The sequence below is a fragment of the Rhynchophorus ferrugineus genome, unplaced genomic scaffold (genome assembly GCF_030347505.1).
Source record: "Rhynchophorus ferrugineus isolate W39M unplaced genomic scaffold, kcgeb_rfMv2 rfM7, whole genome shotgun sequence".
Lineage (NCBI taxonomy): Eukaryota > Metazoa > Arthropoda > Insecta > Coleoptera > Curculionidae > Rhynchophorus > Rhynchophorus ferrugineus.
The window spans coordinates 33,071,128-33,077,269 of NW_027472586.1; the positions used below are offsets into that span (position 1 = coordinate 33,071,128).

Genomic DNA, 6,142 nt, shown 5'->3' on the forward strand with positions numbered 1-6,142 from the left:
TACCTTCGAATTCATTTCGGGTTTCTTTAATAAATGTATCGTTATCAAAGCTCTAACCGAATGTTGTAGGTAATAAATACGTTAATGTTTGCATCATGTATTAAAACGAATGTTGCAAAGAATCTTAAAAAATATAAAATAGCTTCATTTGTTGGTGAGTTTTCAATTACACGGGGTAAGGCAAAGTGGAAAACCCTTTTTAAAGGCATTTTTCAAAAATAATTTTATAAAAAAATTAAAAAAACATTGACTTTGTGCATCGAAATTACAATTATCTTTGTGTCTAAATAAACGTATATATACCGCCATCACTGTATAATTCTTATCAAGGATTCCGATTCTTTTTAATGCAATTAATCACATGAGTGAATACTTGTATCCCATCCAATTATTTATCTTCATCTCGCCTAAATTTCAAGAAGACACAAACGCGGAATTTATTGTGTTAAATTATGCGAACGTCTTCCCATTAACATTTCAGCGCGGCCATTTTGGCCGGGATGGAAATCGACTGCGACCGAAACGAAAACTAGTTTCATTTTTGTGTGTTTTGAGTGGCTGCAAAAATATCCAACTTGGTATACAAATGCGATCTATCCCTATTTAAATAGATCGTAAATTGGGTCTGAAGAGCGTAGGGCAGATGGGAAACCACGATAAACTCTCATAGGTTTTGCGGCTGCTATCTGATTATTTCTTTGTGCCCGAGACAAAAGCCCAAGGACTAACCGAAAAAAGAGAAAAATATACTGTTTAAGTTGAATATATAGGGTGTACCAATATACACATAAGATTTTAATTAAATTGAAACGTTTTTTTTAAATTATATCAATCATCAGCAACATAGGATATGAGATTATGTGGAGAATTTTAGATCTAAAGTTTTTTTATGCAATGCTGAATATCCTCCATCAACAGGCTAACAAAACGAAACAGAGCACAACCTGGAAATGTTTAATGAAGTAACAAAATTATTTAACGATACGCTTGGCTTATGGTACATGTTCTTAAAACCACATTGGCATCAATATTATCTGATTTAAGTATAAAGAGCTCAGTAATCATCTTCCGATACCTATTTCTCTTCATTTTCGAAGAACTAAGTTTCAAAGATGCCTCCAGACCACAATCCACAATTATTAACAAAGTCGAAATGTGCTGAAAATGGGCATCATCGCTAGTACTATTAGCTCTAAAATCTTCCAACATGCTTTCAATAACAGAGTCATATATACGTCTACGTGAGTAAACATGATTAGCTTTGAGCCTTTGACGAATAGCTTGTTGCTTTTTGCAACAAAAATGCAGCTTGTAACGAGTAAAAGAACATGACGGGAACGGTTTCACAGGTTCAATTCTGATTACTTCCTTGTAGAAGACGAAGAATGATATTGAGAAGTAAAGAGTCATGAAGACGCTGACTTTCTGGAGCAGTTAGATTGTTGCTAAACGCAACAAGAACTAATTTAGTCAACAAGCCAACCCCAGTCGCTTAAACAAATTGAGAATAATTAAGAAATAGATATATTGGTATGAATAAAATGAATTAGAGCCCGGAGATTTGAGATATTTGAGGTATATTAGAACATCTCTTCATGCACTGTTGAGTAATATAGGATTTAAGTGGTGTAAAGATAACCCATGAAGGGCTTTAATGGAACTTCGGACATTGCATTTAAAAGAATACGATACATATAGACATTTAAAAGCCTATAACAAAATCATGAAGAATTATTTTATGAATTTGTTTATTAAGATCAGACATATCTACCATATATATAGTACGCTGGTGGAGAAAACAACTACATCAACAAAGGCTGCAATTAAAGTACATAAAATAAGTTTTGCATTTTTGCATTTTATGTAATTTACTTTTTTAGAAATAAGCCTGAGAAAAGATACATGGCAGATCAAATTGCTCAATGTTATGGCCACAACGTATTACATCTTCCTCCCTATCAATGCATTTTTAATCTAATTGAGTTGATATGGGGTATTGCAAAGAATTATTACAATAGATATTCAGGTCGATGAGGATAAAACCAGAACTGTCTGGATTTATGGAAAGAGGCATTGTCGAAAATAACACCTTGAAGAAGAAATTGACAAATGGTAGACTCTCGAGCAAGTTTTTGATAGATTGGAAATAAGCAGCTTAGTTATTAACTTGATTAGTGTTTCTGAAAGTGACAGTGATTGAATAAAATTTTATGAATGTTTATGATTCAATGCTGACAATTGCCAAGATAGGACGATGAAAGAGGAAACAATTAAAGATTAGTATACAATTATACTTAATATACTTTAATTGTAGAAAATTGTATTATAGAATGTCAAAGCTTTATGAGCATTGTGTTATTGTTCAGAATATACATGAACATTTGGTTAAATTTTGTGAAGAAAGAAATAACACTAACTGTTTTGCAGATATGGCAAATGTATTTAGGACAATGCAATGATTTTAATGTAGTTTTATCAAGGAAGATGTATACGGATAATAAACGTACAAACTAAGGAGAATGTCATGTGTGGCACTATTGTTTTGAATAGACTATATGTGTTGTTCACGCGCTGCTCTTATACTTGCAATAGTCTGTCGCAGACGTTCCTCTCGCTGTTCTTGATACTCTTGTGTACGACTCACTGCTCTTCCAAATTTTTGAGCTGCATTTCTTGCTGTAACTTGTTCTACCTACTGATTACCTCTTTCAACATATTTGCGTTGTGTCTCACTATTCCCCGCATTGTTAAGGTTAGATTTCTTGGTGATATTTTTTTGAAAATAATAGTATGAACTGTAAAAATAAAAGTTAATTAATAAAATTAGAAGCAGGAAGAAGCAATTCAACTAAAGGGTTTCATAAAGGAAACAATTAAGCACCAAAAATTGAAAAACAATAATTATTTCATTGTATTGAATAGTTTACGTATACGTTGGACAAGTTTGCTAGTGCCGTAAGTAAATTTTGAAAATAAGTGTGTAACGTGAAATAAATTGTAGCATAAATGTAACGTTTGGACTTTTAATATAGCGCCATCTATTGGATACTTACTCAATATGGCCGATAAATTCTATCGAATGGCAGTGTAAGATTCGATAGAATTTAATGGAACTCATAGATAGTTATAACTATTTGTGATACAAATAGATTGTAAGTAACTCTATCATTCAAATTGGATAAAACTACATACAGTATGTAAAATGTTATTAAAATCGGTTCAGTGTTTAGTTCAGTTAAAACACCTTGACACGAAGTTTTTTTATACATAAGGATATATATAGATAGATAGGTAATTAGTTGCATCGGTTTACTTTTCAATTTTATCCTAATTATCAAAAAAAATAAAATCACATTACACAAAAGGCGATTCGGTCTGTTCAAAATCAATTCCCACTAGAGGATATAAATTATTTGGACTCCAATCTTCCACCGGCCGATTTGGAATTACGAAATGAAACATTCAAAATTAATTAGTGGATTGGACAAGCTTTGGTAGAAAATCAAACGGCGAATTAGCTCCAACTTTGAGGAATCTATCGAACGATTTTAAAAATGGTTAATTCAATTTTGGTTTCAAACGGATTTGTTTTCATACGTTTGAATGTTCCAATAAAATATTTGGAATAATGCGATTTTATAGACAAACGATAGTGGAGTTTTTTTATACATAAAAGCTATATACACAAAGAACGTATAACATAAAGTTGAATTCAGTATCCAGCTCAAAGTGCTGTTCAGTTACTGATCTAAATCATATACGGGCGGGATAGAATGTAAAGGCTTGTATCCATGTAGGTTTTCATATTTTTTACCATATGCCATGTTGAATTATCGTAGTACAAACACGAGGATATATCTCGTCATCACTATACCCCCAAGTGCTACTACTCTTATGAAACACTGAAGTGGATAGCATACTCATGAATTAGTAGAAAATAAAACTTGATGATTTTTGAGATTACATAACCATGAATGGTCCTAGTTGAGTGGCAATCCTAGTGCCTTAAGTCATTGTAGAATCTATTTGTATATAAATAGCTAATGAAAATATATTTACGCAATTTTTAAATCATCATAACGCAAAACCTATTTGGTACATTTATTTATACATTTATTCACAATTTTTTTATATATACACATCCCATTCTTCATCCGTAAACTTTTTCAGTTAATTAGCACAGCACTAAAACCCTGAAAGTACTATTTTTTGTGTAAATTCCTAACGGTACTCACTCAATATAATCATCAATCCTTTACAGACGTTTGGCATCTAAAAGTTTAATTTCGCCATAGAATCTTGGAAAGAATTCGTTCATCTTTGTAATCTGCGTCTGAATTTGTTACTCAACTGTAGACTGACCGTCGCATATTAAGCAAATCACTTTATTTCTAATATGATCTCAAGTTTACAGATGTCTGGCTGTAACAGAATACTACTAGAATAGGTGCAGTAAAATTTGACAAATAATTTAGAACTCGCAGACAGATAGTAGAACAAACGTAATATATCTGATGAAGTTACTTACTTACTCAACATCTTCCAATAACACTTTTATTTAGCATTCTAGAGATTAATTAATGATTACATTCATAATAAACAGATTAAAGTCAAAATCAAACTACATTAATTTGCGTTCTTGTAAAAATAAAGCTTTCAATTTCGTAATATTATGGTGAATCATAAAATTATATGAAAAAATATGTTTATATGCCTACATATATGTACATTAAAAATTCATAATTTTATTTAAATCCATTGAATAGTTTTCGAAATGAAAATTCCAAAAAAAAGTTTAATTCTTTACGACACTATTACAAACTTTTTTTTGGAAAATATGTATTGGGGGTACATCATTTTATATCCTAAATTTGAATAAAAGCTATTTCTGTATACTTGAATATTCAATTCTCAAGATTCTATTTAAACTTAATAATTTTAGAAAGCACAAATTAAGTCAATTTTTATGTTCATTGTGAATATATCATATCTAATTTATTTAAAAATGACACACATATTTTCGTAGAAAAATAGAAAAAATATATAGCGACTATTTCAGTTTTTATACACTCAATGTGACGCAAATATTTATCTATAATAATATTATAAACAATCCTAACTAAACATTATTTTATAGCCAAATTAGCATTTTTATCAAGTATTTGGTTAATACTGAAATTATGAATAGAAATTAACATACATTATATACATTTAATTTTTAGCAAATTTGTCTTATTTAGAAAATAGCTAACAACAAACCTGACAAGCAAGTTAAGAACATACCACTCTTGAGCTGTCTATGTTATCTGCGTTGTGTATATTCGGTACAAGAAAACTTTTCAATACAAGGACAAACAACAACTGAGTAACGGGAGCTTGAGTGTTATCAAGAAGTAGTATGACTTCCTGCTTAATAAATAGCTTTTTGATGAAATTCTTTTGTCAATTTCAAAGAATTCGTAATACGGAAATCCGTTCATATCCCACTAGAGGTAGAAAATTATTATTATAGATTATAACTAATATTATAACCATATAATTTATAAAAGAGACACTCATAAAAGAAACACAATAACATTACAGAAATACAACAAATCACGATATATTTTGTATTTTTGTAAATAAAACACTAGTTTCCGCAAAAATACTGTGAATAATATTTACGACGTCAATACCTTTAACGTAATTATAAATTCGAATACCAACGAATTGAATACAAACATGCATTGAAAACATAATACCACACATCGTTGTTTGCATTTCTCGAAACTAGCTGAACGTAAACCCGTTCAACTGGAAATTCCAGCGCATATAAACGTCTCTTTATTTTGTCGTAACCATTTTCTCTATATAAAAATTGTTTGCGTAATTACGATCATAGTCTTCCTTTACTAAACATTCTCAACGAGCACAATGGTCATTTGCTTTTATAAATCAAAATGCACGATTCAAATATGTTATAAGTCTATTTACTATAAAACAATAGAATAGTTCTAAATATATAATATCGCTTTTATTTTAAACTAGTGTGTTGGAGAAGAATAATTTCTTTTCATTTAAGTTCTTTGGCAACAAACTTATTCAAATACTGTATCAAAAAAAATTATGCCGTTTTGGCGAAAAACGGAATCAAGTGATTTTT

At 30.3% G+C, this 6,142-nt stretch overlaps 1 long non-coding RNA gene across 1 annotated transcript; it reads right to left on the reverse strand.

The window, feature by feature from the left end:
- Window positions 1-2,432: 2,432 nt before the first annotated feature.
- LOC143199863 (uncharacterized) lies at window positions 2,433-5,392 on the reverse strand. Its single transcript, XR_013006574.1, has 3 exons — window positions 5,284-5,392; window positions 4,236-4,422; window positions 2,433-2,795 (listed from the first exon to the last, which is right to left on the reverse strand). It is a non-coding gene; the product is annotated as an uncharacterized LOC143199863 (long non-coding RNA).
- Between the last annotated feature and the right edge of the window lie 750 nt (window positions 5,393-6,142).